The 20,618-nt window shown below is 42.7% G+C and overlaps 1 protein-coding gene and 2 long non-coding RNA genes across 3 annotated transcripts in view; 1 reads left to right on the forward strand and 2 right to left on the reverse strand.

Annotated features, from left to right (window-relative positions):
• CHST15 (carbohydrate sulfotransferase 15) overlaps positions 1–12,427 on the reverse strand; it is a 103,467-nt gene extending 91,040 nt beyond the window's left edge. The window contains exon 1 of the mRNA XM_073595650.1: positions 12,272–12,427. The gene's annotated coding sequence lies outside the window, so the exon portion shown is untranslated. The remainder of the gene's footprint in view (positions 1–12,271) is intronic.
• A 1,039-nt stretch (positions 12,428–13,466) lies between these two features.
• On the reverse strand, positions 13,467–15,946 carry LOC141105665 (uncharacterized). The gene is made up of 2 exons (XR_012235624.1): positions 15,750–15,946; positions 13,467–15,664 (listed from the first exon to the last, which is right to left on the reverse strand). It is a non-coding gene; the product is annotated as an uncharacterized lncRNA (long non-coding RNA).
• A 629-nt stretch (positions 15,947–16,575) lies between these two features.
• Positions 16,576–17,541, forward strand: LOC141105666 (uncharacterized). Its single transcript, XR_012235625.1, has 2 exons — positions 16,576–17,234; positions 17,320–17,541. It is a non-coding gene; the product is annotated as an uncharacterized lncRNA (long non-coding RNA).
• Positions 17,542–20,618: the final 3,077 nt, after the last annotated feature.

The following is a 20,618-nucleotide window of genomic DNA, read 5'->3' on the forward strand; positions in this document are numbered from 1 at the left end:
GTATACACCGCTCCTAACCGGCTCCTGCCCATTGAAATCAATGGGCAGCGCAGCCGAAGTGCCTGCAAAGCGCTTCAGCAGTGCAACAACACGGGCGCTTTTTACCCTTTCCTTGGCCGCTAGCGGGGGTTAAAAGCGCTGCTATAACAGAGGTAAAGCGCTGCTAAGACTAGCGGCGCCTTACAGCTAACGCCCCCCGCCCCAGTGTGAAAGTAGCCTTAAAACTATTGCAGTCAGCACATCTAATGATTATTACATTTTTGTTTAATACTGCTTTAGATTATCTACTAATGCCATCCATTACATATATAAAAGCTCTTTCAGGCTGCACTGAAGTCTTCTGCTGAAATAGCATGAAAATTAAATTTTAAAATAAATAAATAAATAATTAGATTAAAAAAAAAATAGCAATAGCTCACTGTAATTTTTAAGCAGTGTCCTCGATAGGTAAGGAATGCCTGCCTGCAGCAGGTAGTTGCAATAAGATACACAAGGCCACCCTAAAGGGGTGAACCGAATCCAAGAGCTCCAGAGAATGGAGGGCATTCATATACTAGCTCAGGGGTCTCCTGACTAAGGGCCAGTTTACTGTCCTACGTTGGTATTGGGTTGAGGGATAGAGCCCCATCATTAGTGTCAGTGGGATGAATAGTGCCCCATCATTGGTGTCAGTGGGATGAATAGTGCCCCATCATTGGTGTCAGTGGGATGAATAGTGCCCCATTGTTGATGTCAGTGGCAGGAATTATGCCCTATTGTTAATGTCAGTGGGCAGAATAGTGTCTCGTATCTGTGGCAGAAATAGTGCCCCAAGGGCTGGATAAAGGCAAGCAAGGGGCCACAGTTTGGAGACCACTGTACTAGACGAAGAGAAGAGTGCACTAAAGAGGGAAGAAAACTCAGGTCTCGTGCATTAAAAATGGTACATTTATTATATATTAAAAAGGGAAGTTCAGGATTGAAAAAAAACAAAAAAAACATCCATACTCACCTTCGACAATGGTGCATCTGTCCCCAACCTATACACCGAGAACTGAGTGATCAAAGACCACTGATCGCTCAGTTCTCAATCTTCAGTGGGTAGAGAGTGATGAACATCATTCACAGGCTCTCTGCTCTGCCCCTCCAGTGCTCCTGGAGCGCTGGGCTGTGGAGGGGGTGGGAGCAGCGCACGGAGAAGCCAAGCCAGTTGCTGCTCAGGCATCTTGGTGGATCGAATCTCACCAGAGCCTGGACCGACTGAGTGATGCCAGCTGACAGCGGACTTTAATGTCCAATGATCAGCTACTGTTTAACCTCTTGCCGACCGTTATATAGCCAAAAGACAGCTACAATGTGGTTGTCCAGTTCTGGGAGGGTGTCTATTGACATCCTCCCAGCACCCAACCCCCCCCCCCCACGTGCCCCCTTTAGACACAGCTAATCACAGATCGAGATAAAGGGCCAATCACAGCAGCTCTTTACCATGTGAAGAAGGAAAGGGGGAAGCGCCACCTAAGTGCAGTATCACAGGGGATTTTATTAATACAACGGTTAAAAACACTTACAACAGGTAAGGTAAAATGAGCTTGTCGTGTAATGGGTCATCCGCCAGCATGTGCTGGGTCCTTACTTCTGCATGGTCTGCTGGGTTCAGATCCCTGGGAAGCAGTGGGGATGGAAGGAAGTTCAAACTATCAGTCGTTTTCAAGCTCCAAACAATCACAGGAGGAGGGCATTGTTGGCAGAGCTGGCTCAACTCTGAGGATAGCAGCCCCCCAAGTGTATCACATACCAGTGCCCACGCATCAGAGACTGGTATTTCCATCCAGCAGCTTTTGCTGCACATCTTGCCAGAACTACTGTTCAGCATTTACTCCGTGCACCTGATTCTATGACTTTTTAGCTTTACCATGTGATCAGCTGTATCCAGTTACAGCTGATCCCATGTAAACAAATGCCAGTTACTGGCATTTCCTTTCCTCAGTGCTGTTACTGTGTGAGGAAAGGAAATCCGATAACCGGCAATCCTGTGACAGCACACATTTACACTGATAATCAGTGCCCAGCGGTGCAGCTTCAACAGTGCAGCCTCATCAGTGCCAGCGGTGCAGCCTCATCAGTGCCCATCGGTGCAGCCTCATCAGTGCCCAGCGGTGCAGCCTCATCAATGCCCAGCGGTGCAGCCTCATTAGTGCCCAGCAGTGCAGCCTCATCAGTGCCCATTGGTGCAGCCTCATCAGTGCCCAGCAGTGCAGCCTCATCAGTGCCCAGCAGTGCAGCCTCATCAGTGCCCAGCAGTGCAGCCTCATCAGTGCCCATTGGTGCAGCCTCATCAGTGCCCAGCAGTGCAGCCTCATCAGTGCCCAGCAGTGCAGCCTCATCAGTGCCCAGCAGTGCAGCCTCATCAGTGCCCATTGGTGCAGCCTCATCAGTGCCCAGCAGTGCAGCCTCATCAGTGCCCATTGGTGCAGCCTCATCAGTGCCCAGCGGTGCAGCCTCATCAGTGCCCAGCAGTGCAGCATCATCAGCGCACTTCAGTGAAGAAGAAAAAATACTTATTTGCAAAATTGTATAACAGAAATTAAGAAAAAAATTAGTTTTTTTCAAAATTGTCATTTTTTTTCAATTATTTAGCAAAAAATAAACAACCCAGTGGTAATTAAATACCACCAAAAGAAAGCTCTATCTATCTAAAACAAATGATACAAATTTCATATGGGTACAGTGCTGCATGGCTGCGCAATTGTCATTCAAAGTGCAAAAGCACTGAAAGCCTAAAATTGGCCTGTTCAGGAAGGGGGTGAAAGTGCCCAGTAGGCACGTGGTTAAGAGAGAGGGGTAAACCAGTCAAATTTCATTATTTTGGAGTAAAAAAATCTAAAATCTAAAGATAGTTTTCTATTTAAGATACATTAATAATTTACTTTATTCAGCATGAAATGGAGCTTAGTTATGTAGCATGAGGTTGTATATGCTGCAAAATGTTTATATTTTTGGTAAACTCATTCAACGAATCCAAGCTCCGCAAGCTGAGATAACATGCACTGCATTGATGCATTCACACAATTTCACAGTAACCATGAGATAAAACAAAGTTCAGGAATATTCCTTTATCTCGTTTGTTTTGCAAATCTATGTACACTACAAACTGTATGATTGAATCGGTTCCGATATCTCTGTTTTACTAAACCTGATAGCTTATTATTCTAAATAGGAAACCTTAATTTTTTTGCAAATATTAAAGATTCTAACTACCAGCAACAATAAGTCCTTACATTTAAAGAGCACCTGTCATTTCAGATCCATCATGGCAGTACCTGTTAGCGGGCATCCACTCACCTGCTGCCGCCACGTCCCTCACCTTGTTGTGTCACTGCCGCATCACCATATCATATTAAAGTGAATGGGACTGTCGGTGAGTCAACAGCGGGTCAGAGGAGGAGCCGCTAAGGGACAGAGATGACAGGTGCTCTTTAAGAATTATGATTTAAATCAAGCTATTTTACTAGTGATTTCAAATATGATTTAAATCGTCATTTAAAATCGACTTGATTTAAATCAATCCCCCCCCCCCCCATATCGGCCATTCCAATGAATGTTACTCAAGTCGCAGCAACTTTTAAAAAGGTTTCTGCACTACTTTGACTTCATTGCAACTTAGATTCCCAATGTCACATGATAATAGCAAGCAAGTCGCACTGGAAAAAAAAAAAAAAATCGCATGACAATGGGGTCGCAGCATTGTGAACTGAGGGAACTCTATCCAAAATGAAAAAATAAAATGTTGTCTATACTCCTCCTTCAAGCATGCCTCCCTCTGTAAAGCGGAGCAGTGGGGAGATCTTGTAAGGGATAAAAAGGAGCCTGTGATTGGCAGCTCCAGATTACAGAACCGTTCACCAGTCTATTCTCCAATGTATGCCTGTCCTAGGCAATACCATAGAGTAAAAATCCCCCCTCTCCGGCACTGTAAGGGTTAACCCACGCTGTGCTGTCTTATTGGTATTCTCTCTCAGTGCCATCTGGAGAGAATGGATATTACACTCCCGTGTTACCGTTTCCTCGTATCAGAGGCAGAACCGATCGAATTGTATTAGCAGCCCTTGTGTGCCTATCTCCATTATATCTCTATTACTCCGGCACAAGACCGGGGCTGTATATTGATAAATCAGATGACCAGCTGTGTGTTAGAAGAGTGATAAAAAGTGGAGACGTTTATCCCTCTCACCTAGGAGCCCCCTTAATAATGGGACTTAAAGCGGAACTTCACCCCCAAAAAACTAAAGGGTGTGCATCCGGCTCCAGCCCCCTCCCTCACCCACAATCGGAGATTTTTGGTTTTTGTCCTGCGGGACAAAAAAACTTCTACCTTTCATGCCTTGATTGCGCTCCATCCACGCCTGCACAGATCTGGTGAAGGACTATGCCGGGCCTTTAGTACCCAGCAGAGACCTTCAGCCCACCCGTGTATGTGTGGGTGCGTCTCCGAGAACATGATAGGGAGGTACAGGACTTTGTGCCCACTTTGCACATGTACAGACCAAACAGAATTTTCCGTACCTTCCTAAATCACACCAGGTTCGGGCACATGCGCAGATCTGCTGCAGAGCACTGTCACGTCCCGAAGGGTGGGAAGAGTGATTCAGCACATCTGCGCATGCGTTGGACCATCAAAGATAGAGATAGGTAGGGTCTGTAAAGTAGGAAGGGGGGGGTGCAGACTAAAGTTTCTCTACAAGTTGACCATAGATGGGCTGCCAGCAGGGCAATGGAAAAAAGGGGTACCACCGGTCCTTCTGTACAGGGCCGAAGCCAGCAAGGGGGCCCAGGCAGCAGGGTGAATCGGATGTGGGCAGGGAGTGCGATTGGCACGGCACAGGGGCAGTTGTTGGACGGATCCCCTGTATGGCTCTCTCTGCAGCAGCTGAAAGCTGGCTTCTTCTCCTCTCCCTCCCACCAGCTTTCAGCTGCTGCAGAGAGAGCCATACAGGGGATTGGTTCCAGTAATTGCCTTCTCCTTCACAACAATACCCTCCCTGTGAACCATATGTTTCCCCCTGCTGTCCAGACCCCCTGTTTGTCCAGATCCCCCCCCCCTGTCGCGCTGGTGGCTTCTCTCCTCTCTTTCGTGCTGGAAGCGGTAAGCACACAATAGGATCTTCAGGATGGAAGGGTCCTGTAAATATGTCATATTTACCAGCCCCTTCCTTTCCTGAATGAGCACAAGGACTGATCTGTACCGATCACTCACTGTGTTCATTCATAACTAAAGCGTAGAACACTTTTTTTCCCTTTAATTAAAATTAGCTGGTTCTTTAAAGGGGTTGTAAACCCTTGTGGTTTTTCATCTCAATGCATTCTATGCATTGAGGTGAAAAGCCTCTTGTAGTGCCCCATCCCCCCAGAGCCCCCCCCCCCCTTTACTTATTTGAGCCCAATTGTTCCTGTGCCGGGGACAAGCACACCCGCTCCAGCTGGCGTCTCAGGTCCTGATTGGATAGATTGATAGTAGAGCAGCCAAGCCATTGGCTCCCTCTGCTGTCAATCAAATCCAATGAAGCGGGAGCCGGGGGGCGGAGCCGAGTCCTGCTGTCTGTGTCAATGGACGCAGCAGCAGGACACGGGAGCGCGCCTGCACAGGTGCCCCAAGGGAGAGCGCTTCTCCGACAGGGCACTCGAGAAGAGGAGGAGCCAGGAGAGCCGCTGAGGGACCCAGAAAAGGAAGATTGGGGCAAAACCAACTGCACAGAGGACGTAAGTATGACATTTTATTTTTAAACGAATGATACGAACATATCCTTTAAAGTGGAGTTCCACCCAAAAATGTAACTTCCGCTTATCTGGTTCCTCACCCCCTCTGGTGTTGCATTTGACACCTTTCAGGGGGGGAGCAGATACCTGTCTAATACAGGTATTTCCTCCGACTTCTGGTGATCTACGCCATGTCTGGTCCCTCCTCTCCGTCCCCCCCCCCGCTGTCTTCTGGGAGACACACAGGTCCCAGAAGACAGCAGGGACCAATCAGGACGTGCAGCACGATTCGCGCATGCGCAGTAGGGAACCAGGCTGTAAAGCTGCAAGGCTTCACTTCCTGATTCCCTTACTCAAGATGCCGGCGCCTCCACCCGGGAGCCGAGGGACGGGACAGCTTCGGGTGAGGACATCGCGAGTTCCCTGGGACAGGTAAGTGTCCATATATTAAAAGTCAGCAGCTGCTGTATTTGTAGCTGCTGACTTTAATTTTCCCCAGGCGGAACTCCGCTTTTAATAGCTTTTTCCCGGGTAGTTCAGAAGTAGAGTCTTCTTGTCCATTTCTTGCTCTGCCTCCCCATGCCACATATCGCTTCCACTTTTTTTAATCCCCATAATGTACAACAAATAGAAAATAGCATATAGTGGCTTAGTGGTTAGCACTTCTGCCTTGCAGCACCGGGTCCCAGCAGTGGCGGCCTGTAATGTAAGGCGCAGCGGCGCCGCCCCCCTGTCCATGCGTCCGACCCCCTAATCTACATGTGGGGCGCTAGGCACACGGATTCCAATGGGGGGGGGGTTAAACACATGATTAGAGCCTGAGGCTCTAATAGGCTTCAGAAAAGGGTGGATTCAGAGCGCAGAACAACCCCCCAAAAAAATACCACCAGCCGCCATTGGGTCCCAGGATTGAGTTCTGGCCAGGGCACTATCTGCATGGAGTTTGCATGTTCTCCCTGTGCATTATTCGGTTTCCTCCCACATTCCGAGGACACGGGACATACCTTAGAATAATTGACTCCATTCATGTTACAGTGTTTGTACAATCAAGTTTACATTTCACAAAACGACGTGCTATGAGCCCCAAACCAATCAGGCATGCCCACGCACTACATGGCTGTTGGTGGATCTACTGGTGGCCACACACGCTTAGATTTTATTATCCAACGTATGCGCAATTTGATCGAAGCGATCGAATGAGCAACAGTCAAATAGGCATAAAACTTCCCTTCTAATCAATTTAGGTTCCAATTTAGTCAATCAGCCAGGGTGGAATATACTCAAATCGTGTTGCATAGATCGGCAGCACTGAGGTGCTTTGCTCATGAATTTGATCGTAATTTGACCAATCAGATTCCTGCACGGTGAGATCCAGAGATGCAGTTGATAAATTAGGATTGTATCTTCTGACTATTGACTGAAATCCACTTTTCCCATGTGTGCCATATCGTTGGAATGGGTTCATGACTTTAAAATCTATTATTCTTCTTGGGAGAGATTGATCAAAAAAAAAATTGATCGTTTATTGAAGTGTATATGACCACCATAAATGAATAGCGTTGAGCAAGAATAGTAATATTATTGATTGTTTCTGATCGATCAAATCATCATATGTGTGTGTCAAACAACTGATTGTAATACAAACCATAACATTTTATAAGATTGTTTATGACAGATTGCATTATTCGATATTTTAATGGATAATGAATTGCCGGTAACAAAATCGATCGCACATTGATACATTTATGGCCATCTTAAAAGGGATAGTACAATCCGATTGCAATGGGTGTGGTAAGCATAAATCGGCCATAGCGAGTGTGTGTTTGCATATGAAATAGGGACCTTAGAGTGTAAGCTCTTTGGAGGCAGGGACTGATGTGAAAGCACAGTATGAAAAGCTCTGTGTAAACTGACGTCACTATAGGCTGAGTGCCACCCCCATGTAGGGCTTTGGCATGTGGACAGATCTAGGAACTCTGACATCACAAAGCGATGGACAACCGGACAGTATCAAGCAAAAATATCCTTGATGCCCTTTATAGGACTACAAGTCCCAGCATTCATCATGAAAAAGGTGAAACCTCCCTTTGCCAGTGAAAGTCTTTCCTCCCAGTGGAGTTCTATCAGAGCTCATAGCATAGTAAAGAGAACAGACACAACACATGGCACTTTTACCAACCTTTTTCAATCATTTCCAGGGACACTTTCCAGGCAATGCACAATTCCAGCTCAGAGGACGGATATCCCTATAGATCCCGATACATCATACATGTTACATTGGAACACGCAGACAGCCGCACATTTTACAACCAGTGACAGGCTGTAAAAACTGATTGTCACATGTAGAAAATGTCAGTGTGTGGAGGTGAAGCTCCCGTTATTCACAACCAGGGAACCCACAGCAAACATTTCCAGGAACGACGCTTCTGAAACTGGGACTGGCACTTCAATCAAATACAGTGCAGTACAATGCAGCGACCAATGTGCCATGCGTGTCATCCAAATGAGCGATTCCTTAGCATGATCCCAGTGTGTATCATCATGTAATTATTGTATGATCACAATGTATCATCATGTAACTATTGTATGATCACAATGTATCATCATGTAACTATTGTATGATCCCAGCATATCACCATGTAACTATTGTATGATCCCAGCGTATCATCATGTAACTATTGTATGATCCCAGCATATCACCATGTAACTATTGTATGATCACAATGTATCATCATGTAACTATTGTATGATCCCAATGTATCATCATGTAACTATTGTATGATTCCAGAATATCATCATGTAACTATTGTATGATCACAGTGTATCATCATGTAACTATTGTATGATCCCAATGTATCATCATGTAACTATTGTATGATCCCAATGTATCATCATGTAACTATTGTATGATCACAGTGTATCATCATGTAACTATTGTATGATCCCAATGTATCATCATGTAACTATTGTATGATCCCAATGTATCATCATGTAACTATTGTATGATCCCAATGTATCATCATGTAACTATTGTATGATCCCAATGTATCATCATGTAACTATTGTATGATCACAGTGTATCATCATGTAACTATTGTATGATTCCAGTGTATCATCATGTAACTATTGTATGACCACAGTGTATCATCATGTAACTATTGTATGATCCCAATGTATCATCATGTAACTACTGTATGATCCCAATGTATCATCATGTAACTATTGTATGACCACAGTGTATCATCATGTAACTATTGTATGATCACAATGTATCATCATGTAACTACTGTATGATCCCAATGTATCATCATGTAACTATTGTATGATCACAGTGTATCATCATGTAACTATTGTATGATCACAATGTATCATCATGTAACTATTGTATGATCCCAATGTATCATCATGTAACTATTGTATGATCCCAATGTATCATCATGTAACTATTGTGTGACCACAGTGTATCATCATGTAACTATTGTATGATCCCAATGTATCATCATGTAACTATTGTATGATCACAGTGTATCATCATGTAACTATTGTATGATCACAGTGTATCATCATGTAACTATTGTATGATTCCAGTGTATCATCATGTAACTATTGTATGATTCCAGTGTATCATCATGTAACTACTGTATGATCCCAATGTATCATCATGTAACTATTGTATGATCACAATGTATCATCATGTAACTACTGTATGATCCCAATGTATCATCATGTTACTATTGTATGATCACAGTGTATCATCATGTAACTATTGTATGATCACAATGTATCATCATGTAACTACTGTATGATCCCAATGTATCATCATGTAACTATTGTATGATCCCAATGTATCATCATGTAACTATTGTATGACCACAGTGTATCATCATGTAACTATTGTATGATCACAATGTATCATCATGTAACTATTGCATGATCACAATGTATCATCATGTAACTATTGTATGATTCCAGTGTATCATCATGTAACTATTGTATGATCCCAATGTATCATCATGTAACTATTGTATGATTCCAGTGTATCATCATGTAACTATTGTATGATTCCAGTGTATCATCATGTAACTACTGTATGATCCCAATGTATCATCATGTAACTATTGTATGATCACAATGTATCATCATGTAACTATTGTATGATCACAGTGTATCATCATGTAACTATTGTATGATCCCAGCATATCATCATGTAACTATTGTATGATTCCAGTGTATCATCATGTAACTATTGTATGATCCCAATGTATCATCATGTAACTATTGTATGATCACAGTGTATCATCATGTAACTATTGTATGATCACAGTGTATCATCATGTAACTATTGTATGATCCCAGCATATCATCATGTAACTATTGTATGATCCCAATGTATCATCATGTAACTATTGTATGATCCCAATGTATCATCATGTAACTATTGTATGATCACAGTGTATCATCATGTAACTATTGTATGATCACAGTGTATCATCATGTAACTATTGTATGATCCCCGTGTATCATCATATAACTATTGAATGATCCCAATGTATCATAATGTAACTATTGTATGATTCCAGTGTATCATCATGTAACTACTGTATGATCCCAATGTATCATCATGTAACTATTGTATGATCACAATGTATCATCATGTAACTACTGTATGATCCCAATGTATCATCATGTTACTATTGTATGATCACAGTGTATCATCATGTAACTATTGTATGACCACAGTGTATCATCATGTAACTATTGTATGATCACAATGTATCATCATGTAACTATTGTATGATTCCAGTGTATCATCATGTAACTATTGTATGATCCCAATGTATCATCATGTAACTATTGTATGATTCCAGTGTATCATCATGTAACTATTGTATGATCACAATGTAATATCATGTAACTATTGTATGATCACAATGTATCATCATGTAACTATTGTATGATCACAATGTATCATCATGTAACTATTGTATGACCACAGTGTATCATCATGTAACTATTGTATGATCCCAATGTATCATCATGTAACTATTGTATGATCCTAGTGTGCCATCATGTAACTATTGTATGACCACATTGTATCATCATGTAACTATTGTATGATCCCAATGTATCATCATGTAACTATTGTATGATCACAGTGTATCATCATATAACTATTGAATGATCCCAATGTATCATCATGTAACTATTGTATGATCCCAATGTATCATCATGTAACTATTGTATGATCCCAATGAATCATCATGTAACTATTGTATGATCCCAATGAATCATCATGTAACTATTGTATGATTCCAGTGTATCATCATGTAACTATTGTATGATCCCAGCATATCATCATGTAACTATTGTATGATCCCAGTGTATTATCATGTAACTATTGTATGATCCCAATGTATCATCATGTAACTATTGTATGATCCCAATGTATCATCATGTAACTATTGTATGATCCCAATGTATCATCATGTAACTATTGTATGATCCCAATGTATCATCATGTAACTATTGTATGATCACAATGTATCATCATGTAACTATTGTATGATCCCAATGTATCATCATGTAACTATTGTATGATCCCAATGTATCATCATGTAACTATTGTATGATCCCAGCATATCATCATGTAACTATTGTATGATCCCAGCGTATCATCATGTAACTATTGTATGATCCCAGCGTATCATCATGTAACTATTGTATGATCCCAAGGTATCATCATGTAACTATTGTATGATCCCAGCGTATCATCATGTAACTATTGTATGATCCCAATGTATCATCATGTAACTATTGTATGATCCCAGCGTATCATCATGTAACTATTGTATGATCCCAATGTATCATCATGTAACTATTGTATGAACCCAATGTATCATCATGTAACTATTGTATGATCCCAGCGTATCATCATGTAACTATTGTATGATCCCAATGTATCATCATGTAACTATTGTATGAACCCAATGTATCATCATGTAACTATTGTATGATCCTAATGTATCATCATGTAACTATTGTATGATCCCAGCGTATCATCATGTAACTATTGTATGATCCCAATGTATCATCATGTAACTATTGTATGAACCCAATGTATCATCATGTAACTATTGTATGATCCCAATGTATCATCATGTAACTATTGTATGATCCCAGCATATCATCATGTAACTATTGTATGATCCCAATGTATCATCATGTAACTATTGTATGATCCCAGTGTATCATCATGTAACTATTGTATGATCCCAATGTATCATCATGTAACTATTGTATGATCACAATGTATCATCATGTAACTATTGTATGATCACAATGTATCATCATGTAACTATTGTATGATCCCAGCATATCATCATGTAACTATTTATATTGCAATAACAGAAAACCATTCAGCAATCTAGAACCCCTCTTGCAATCTTGCGCCCTGCATGTGAGTGATGATGCCCATTGACACCGCAATAAAGAATTGAAGTTGTGAATGATGAGTGTCATGCAGAGACACACAAGTTACCTGTGCATGGACTCCATGCCTTCCCAGTCTATGTCCCTGTACAGCCTGGGACTGGCAGATGACTGTGGAGCGCCCAGCCAGGCGGCATCTCTGGGAGGATCCTCTATCTGCCTGTCTACAGGAGAGATGCCTGGGCTGCTTGCAAAGAGACTCGCAGGCCACGCCCCTAAACGTCAGCCAAACCCGGCCCACCGAACTACAATTACCGTATTGTATGAAGTAGAAGCGCCCAAATGAGGACCAGTGATGCTACTCTAGGAATTCAGCAGCAGTTTAGTCCTGAAATGGAAAGCATGTGCAGAAAAAGTAAATGTTTTTCAACAACATCCTCAGTGTTGCTCAAAAAGAAAGAAATCAATAAATATTGGAGGAAAACAACAATAATACATTTGCTCTGGCAGGTTTTGTTTTGTTAAAGCTGAATTCCCTTATAAGCAATGTATACTTAGGCCCTATACACTCTATTAGATTTTCTGCAGATTTTTTGTCTTCAGATTTACCAAAACCATGTAGTGCAAGGGCCGGCCTGATGGCAAACAAATTGAAACTCTTAAGGTTTGACCTCATATTACATGGTTTTGGTAAATCTGAAGACAAAAATCTGCAGAAAATCTAATAGTGTGTATGGGGTGTTAGGGTGGTCATATACACTACAATCTGAGGCTCATTATACACTGATCAGCTATAGCATGATGACCACTGATATACCAAGTGAATAACATTGACTATTTTGTTTCAATTGCATCTGAAAGTGGGTGGGATATATTATGCAGCAAGTGAAAATGTTGTCCCTGAAGTTGAAAGCAGAAAAAAATTGTGTTGAATGTGTTGAAAGCAGAAAAAAATTGGCAAGAGTAAGGATCTGAGTGATTTTGAATTGTAATGGCTAGACGAGCGGGTCAAATAAACTCCAAAACTGCAGCTCTTGTGGAATGTTCTCAGTCTGCAGCGGTCAGAACCTACCAAAAGTGGTCCTAAAAAAGGCAAACCGGCCAACCGATGACAAGGTGCCAAGGCTCACCTGGGGAGCGAAGGCTGACCTGTGTAGTCCGATCAATAGAAAAAAGAGAAAGTCTGAGAGCTGATCCCTAACATGAGACACCTCCATCCCTATATTGCATAAAGAAACAAAGAATTTTGCCCGTGGGACTTTAAATGAAGTATCCATGGTGATCACATATGAATAAAAAGAGTATAATAGTAACAAAATTTATTGGAATATATAACATCCGGTATAGATCATACACATAGGTGACAGTTACATAGAAACAACAACATGATAAAAGGTCCAAAAAACATGACCATCATGACATAACATCAAAGTATAAAGAGTACAGATATACATGATACATCTCTAACCCGACGCGTTTCGCGAGCTCTCCTCGCTTCATCAGGGGCTGATGTGTATATCTGATGTCTGTAATAACAAGTAAAGAGTATATTGAAGTATAATATGTAATTGAACAATAACGTGAAGTCAGAGCTAGTAATCCGATACCTACTTGTCAGGTACTTGACCCCAAAGAGGGCGGCCCCAGGCAGGGGGCGGCGGAAAAGCATCTCCCCCGGGAGCTGAGGGGGAGGAGACCACAACGCGGAGGTCCAGGATAAGGCACAGGGCAGGCATGGTAAATGCATGAAGAAAAGAAAGGAAAGATGGACCCGACTGGCACCCATGATAGTTGAAGAGCGTACCCACTGTAATAAAGTATAAACAAAAATATGTATATATCTAAGATAATGGCTATAGCCGTATCCAGAAATGTATGCAGTAATCTGCTTGAGTATGGTGGGTGCTGGGTGAACAGCAGGGCATAAAAAGGAAGAAAGAAGAAAATAAGAACAGAACAAAAAACAGGAGAAAAGTAAAAATGATGTCAGCCCACGTGTAACCCATGAATCTAGCAGGGCAAACTCTCTATAATAAAATGTATAGATGTAAATATATTAATTAATTGAGATCTACTTGATCACCTGAAAGTCCTACATAGCATGTATATAGTACTAAGGTACATGAATATGTGTATTTAAAGAATTTCAATGGTTAATGTTCCATTATAATGAAAGTATAGCATAGTAGGCTAGGGTACAAGAAATACAGGAGTGTCCTGCAGAACATGGGGAAGTGTAATGTGAAGGGGAAGGAAGTGAGAAAGAAAGAGTAGGGGGGGGGGGGGGAGAAATGGAAGAAAAAGAAAAGGGGGAAAGGAAACAGAAATAAGAAAAGAGAGGAGAAAAGAAGAATGAGGGAAGTTAGCAGAGAAAGGGGACAAGAGAAAATGCAACAGTGAAGTGGAAAGGGATACAAACAAACAGTGAAGTGAAAAGAATATTAAATATTATATTAGGTGAGCAGAAATAAATAAGTAGCAAGTAATGTATTCAAGGTATACCTATGAATAATGGGTGCATTGGTGAAGTAACATGTATAGATATGGGTATAATAGTGATGCCTACCAGTATGGTCTCTCACCAGTGCACGAAAGGAGCCAAGCAAGAGGAAGACTGACCATGCCAAAACCCCCGCCTAAATACCCGGACGTCCGCCGCTGCCTCCGCCCCCAACGTCATACACACGTCGGTGGGGAGGAAGCCGCTCCCACCGCGCCCGCCAACGTGCGGCGGAACACAGCAGAGGCATCCGCCCACCATCCGGATGTTCACAGTGCTACGGAAGTGGGGACATCGCAAATGCGGAAGTCTCTCACAGAAGCACGGCATGACGCCGATGCACTGGTGGCTCCGCCCCTTCTGGGATGGAGAGGCGGAGACAGCAGGGGAAAGTAAACCCCATTTGTGCATCGCAGCTCCCGGGGGAAAAACGAACCGCCATCCCCAAGCCCGGAGCCACACACATGGAGCCAGGTCCGCAAGCAGAGAGGGGGGGTCACCTATGAATAAACATGTCAATAAACAATAAACATATTGTAAATGGGTAGTCAAGTATATATGTATATTTATTAATGTATTCATAAACTGGATCTAGGAGCAGCAACAGACTGAGGGCATATGGTGTCTTCCACCTGGGTTCAATAGAAAAAAGAGAAAGTCTGAGAGCTGATCCCTAACATGAGACACCTCCATCCCTATATTGCATAAAGAAACAAAGAATTTTGCCCGTGGGACTTTAAATGAAGTATCCATGGTGATCACATATGAATAAAAAGAGTATAATAGTAACAAAATTTATTGGAATATATAACATCCGGTATAGATCATACACATAGGTGACAGTTACATAGAAACAACAACATGATAAAAGGTCCAAAAAACATGACCATCATGACATAACATCAAAGTATAAAGAGTACAGATATACATGATACATCTCTAACCCGACGCGTTTCGCGAGCTCTCCTCGCTTCATCAGGGGCTGATGTGTATATCTGATGTCTGTAATAACAAGTAAAGAGTATATTGAAGTATAATATGTAATTGAACAATAACGTGAAGTCAGAGCTAGTAATCCGATACCTACTTGTCAGGTACTTGACCCCAAAGAGGGCGGCCCCAGGCAGGGGGCGGCGGAAAAGCATCTCCCCCGGGAGCTGAGGGGGAGGAGACCACAACGCGGAGGTCCAGGATAAGGCACAGGGCAGGCATGGTAAATGCATGAAGAAAAGAAAGGAAAGATGGACCCGACTGGCACCCATGATAGTTGAAGAGCGTACCCACTGTAATAAAGTATAAACAAAAATATGTATATATCTAAGATAATGGCTATAGCCGTATCCAGAAATGTATGCAGTAATCTGCTTGAGTATGGTGTGCTGGGTGAACAGCAGGGCATAAAAAGGAAGAAAGAAGAAAATAAGAACAGAACAAAAAACAGGAGAAAAGTAAAAATGATGTCAGCCCACGTGTAACCCATGAATCTAGCAGGGCAAACTCTCTATAATAAAATGTATAGATGTAAATATATTAATTAATTGAGATCTACTTGATCACCTGAAAGTCCTTGGCTCCTTTCGTGCACTGGTGAGAGACCATACTGGTAGGCATCACTATTATACCCATATCTATACATGTTACTTCACCAATGCACCCATTATTCATAGGTATACCTTGAATACATTACTTGCTACTTATTTATTTCTGCTCACCTAATATAATATTTAATATTCTTTTCACTTCACTGTTTGTTTGTATCCCTTTCCACTTCACTGTTGCATTTTCTCTTGTCCCCTTTCTCTGCTAACTTCCCTCATTCTTCTTTTCTCCTCTCTTTTCTTATTTCTGTTTCCTTTCCCCCTTTTCTTTTTCTTCCATTTCTCCCCCCCCCACCCCCCCCCCCCCCCCCCTACTCTTTCTTTCTCACTTCCTTCCCCTTCACATTACACTTCCCCATGTTCTGCAGGACACTCCTGTATTTCTTGTACCCTAGCCTACTATGCTATACTTTCATTATAATGGAACATTAACCATTGAAATTCTTTAAATACACATATTCATGTACCTTAGTACTATATACATGCTATGTAGGACTTTCAGGTGATCAAGTAGATCTCAATTAATTAATATATTTACATCTATACATTTTATTATAGAGAGTTTGCCCTGCTAGATTCATGGGTTACACGTGGGCTGACATCATTTTTACTTTTCTCCTGTTTTTTGTTCTGTTCTTATTTTCTTCTTTCTTCCTTTTTATGCCCTGCTGTTCACCCAGCACCCACCATACTCAAGCAGATTACTGCATACATTTCTGGATACGGCTATAGCCATTATCTTAGATATATACATATTTTTGTTTATACTTTATTACAGTGGGTACGCTCTTCAACTATCATGGGTGCCAGTCGGGTCCATCTTTCCTTTCTTTTCTTCATGCATTTACCATGCCTGCCCTGTGCCTTATCCTGGACCTCCGCGTTGTGGTCTCCTCCCCCTCAGCTCCCGGGGGAGATGCTTTTCCGCCGCCCCCTGCCTGGGGCCGCCCTCTTTGGGGTCAAGTACCTGACAAGTAGGTATCGGATTACTAGCTCTGACTTCACGTTATTGTTCAATTACATATTATACTTCAATATACTCTTTACTTGTTATTACAGACATCAGATATACACATCAGCCCCTGATGAAGCGAGGAGAGCTCGCGAAACGCGTCGGGTTAGAGATGTATCATGTATATCTGTACTCTTTATACTTTGATGTTATGTCATGATGGTCATGTTTTTTGGACCTTTTATCATGTTGTTGTTTCTATGTAACTGTCACCTATGTGTATGATCTATACCGGATGTTATATATTCCAATAAATTTTGTTACTATTATACTCTTTTTATTCATATGTGATCACCATGGATACTTCATTTAAAGTCCCACGGGCAAAATTCTTTGTTTCTTTATGCAATATAGGGATGGAGGTGTCTCATGTTAGGGATCAGCTCTCAGACTTTCTCTTTTTTCTATTGAACCCAGGTGGAAGACACCATATGCCCTCAGTCTGTTGCTGCTCCTAGATCCAGTTTATGAATACATTAATAAATATACATATATACTTGACTACCCATTTACAATATGTTTATTGTTTATTGACATGTTTATTCATAGGTGACCCCCCCTCTCTGCTTGCGGACCTGGCTCCATGTATGTGGCTCCGGGCTTGGGGATGGCGGTTCGTTTTTCCCCCGGGAGCTGCGATGCACAAATGGGGTTTACTTTCCCCTGCTGTCTCCGCCTCTCCATCCCAGAAGGGGCGGAGCCACCAGTGCATCGGCGTCATGCCGTGCTTCTGTGAGAGACTTCCGCATTTGCGATGTCCCCACTTCCGTAGCACTGTGAACATCCGGATGGTGGGCGGATGCCTCTGCTGTGTTCCGCCGCACGTTGGCGGGCGCGGTGGGAGCGGCTTCCTCCCCACCGACGTGTGTATGACGTTGGGGGCGGAGGCAGCGGCGGACGTCCGGGTATTTAGGCGGGGGTTTTGGCATGGTCAGTCTTCCTCTTGCTTGGCTCCTTTCGTGCACTGGTGAGAGACCATACTGGTAGGCATCACTATTATACCCATATCTATACATGTTACTTCACCAATGCACCCATTATTCATAGGTATACCTTGAATACATTACTTGCTACTTATTTATTTCTGCTCACCTAATATAATATTTAATATTCTTTTCACTTCACTGTTTGTTTGTATCCCTTTCCACTTCACTGTTGCATTTTCTCTTGTCCCCTTTCTCTGCTAACTTCCCTCATTCTTCTTTTCTCCTCTCTTTTCTTATTTCTGTTTCCTTTCCCCCTTTTCTTTTTCTTCCATTTCTCCCCCCCCCCCCCCCCTACTCTTTCTTTCTCACTTCCTTCCCCTTCACATTACACTTCCCCATGTTCTGCAGGACACTCCTGTATTTCTTGTACCCTAGCCTACTATGCTATACTTTCATTATAATGGAACATTAACCATTGAAATTCTTTAAATACACATATTCATGTACCTTAGTACTATATACATGCTATGTAGGACTTTCAGGTGATCAAGTAGATCTCAATTAATTAATATATTTACATCTATACATTTTATTATAGAGAGTTTGCCCTGCTAGATTCATGGGTTACACGTGGGCTGACATCATTTTTACTTTTCTCCTGTTTTTTGTTCTGTTCTTATTTTCTTCTTTCTTCCTTTTTATGCCCTGCTGTTCACCCAGCACCCACCATACTCAAGCAGATTACTGCATACATTTCTGGATACGGCTATAGCCATTATCTTAGATATATACATATTTTTGTTTATACTTTATTACAGTGGGTACGCTCTTCAACTATCATGGGTGCCAGTCGGGTCCATCTTTCCTTTCTTTTCTTCATGCATTTACCATGCCTGCCCTGTGCCTTATCCTGGACCTCCGCGTTGTGGTCTCCTCCCCCTCAGCTCCCGGGGGAGATGCTTTTCCGCCGCCCCCTGCCTGGGGCCGCCCTCTTTGGGGTCAAGTACCTGACAAGTAGGTATCGGATTACTAGCTCTGACTTCACGTTATTGTTCAATTACATATTATACTTCAATATACTCTTTACTTGTTATTACAGACATCAGATATACACATCAGCCCCTGATGAAGCGAGGAGAGCTCGCGAAACGCGTCGGGTTAGAGATGTATCATGTATATCTGTACTCTTTATACTTTGATGTTATGTCATGATGGTCATGTTTTTTGGACCTTTTATCATGTTGTTGTTTCTATGTAACTGTCACCTATGTGTATGATCTATACCGGATGTTATATATTCCAATAAATTTTGTTACTATTATACTCTTTTTATTCATATGTGATCACCATGGATACTTCATTTAAAGTCCCACGGGCAAAATTCTTTGTTTCTTTATCCGATCAATAGAAGAGCAACTGTAGATCAAATCGCTGAAAAGTTAATGTTGGTTCCACTAGAAAGGTGTCAGAACGCACATTGCATCACAGTTTGCTCTGTTTGGCGCTGTGTAGCCACAGACTAGTCAGGGTGCCTATGCTGACCCATGTCCACAGCCAAAAGCATCTACAATGGGCACATGAACATCAGAACTGGACCACGGAGCCAGGGCTACTGATAAGGCAGTACAGCCAGCCCTCCTGTACTGGCCCCATCAGCTCAAAAGGGGGGGGCCCGGCACCCGCTGAGCAGGAGGGCCAGCTGTACTGTCCTATTGCAAACACCAATCCTCTTCTGTCTCCTCCTGCAGTGCTGCCAGCTGCTCCTCCTTTTTCTCCCTCTGGCTGCACTGTAGGGGGATGGGTCCTAGCACATATGCCCCTTCCATCCGTTGTCTGGACCTTCCGTGTTCCCCTTTCCCCCACAGAGCCTCCGGCTTCCCTCCTTTCCTCTATGGACACACGGGGATGTTTCAAGATGGGGAACGGGGAAAGGGGCCAGTAAATATGTCATGTACTGGTCCCTTCCTTCCCTGAATGAACACAGTGAGCAATTGGTACCAATATCACTCCTGTGTGCATTCATCACTGAATAAATAGTAACTGTGTTTACTATGCTTCAGTTTGTGAATGAGCAGCAAGCCTCAGAGCACTTCCTTATCGATCATCTGTGCAGCTGAGTCTGCAGAAAAAGGGACTGATGTCCTTAGTCACTTTCAGCTGGGGGGGGGGGGGGGGGGGCTGCCAGGTAGGCTGTATGGGGCCCCATGATTTCTAACAGCAGTCCTGCACGAAGCAATAGAAGAAGGTGGCCTGGTCTGAAGGTCTGAAGAAGGGGGCCTGGTCTGAAGGTCTGAAGAAGATGGCCTGGTCTGAAGGTCTGAAGAAGGTGGCCTGGTCTGAGGAAGGTGGCCTGGTCTGAAGGCCTGAAGAAGGTGGCCTGGTCTGAAGGTCTGAAGAAGGTGGCCTGGTCTGAAGGTCTG

The sequence above is a fragment of the Aquarana catesbeiana genome, linkage group LG08 (genome assembly GCF_042186555.1).
Source record: "Aquarana catesbeiana isolate 2022-GZ linkage group LG08, ASM4218655v1, whole genome shotgun sequence".
Lineage (NCBI taxonomy): Eukaryota > Metazoa > Chordata > Amphibia > Anura > Ranidae > Aquarana > Aquarana catesbeiana.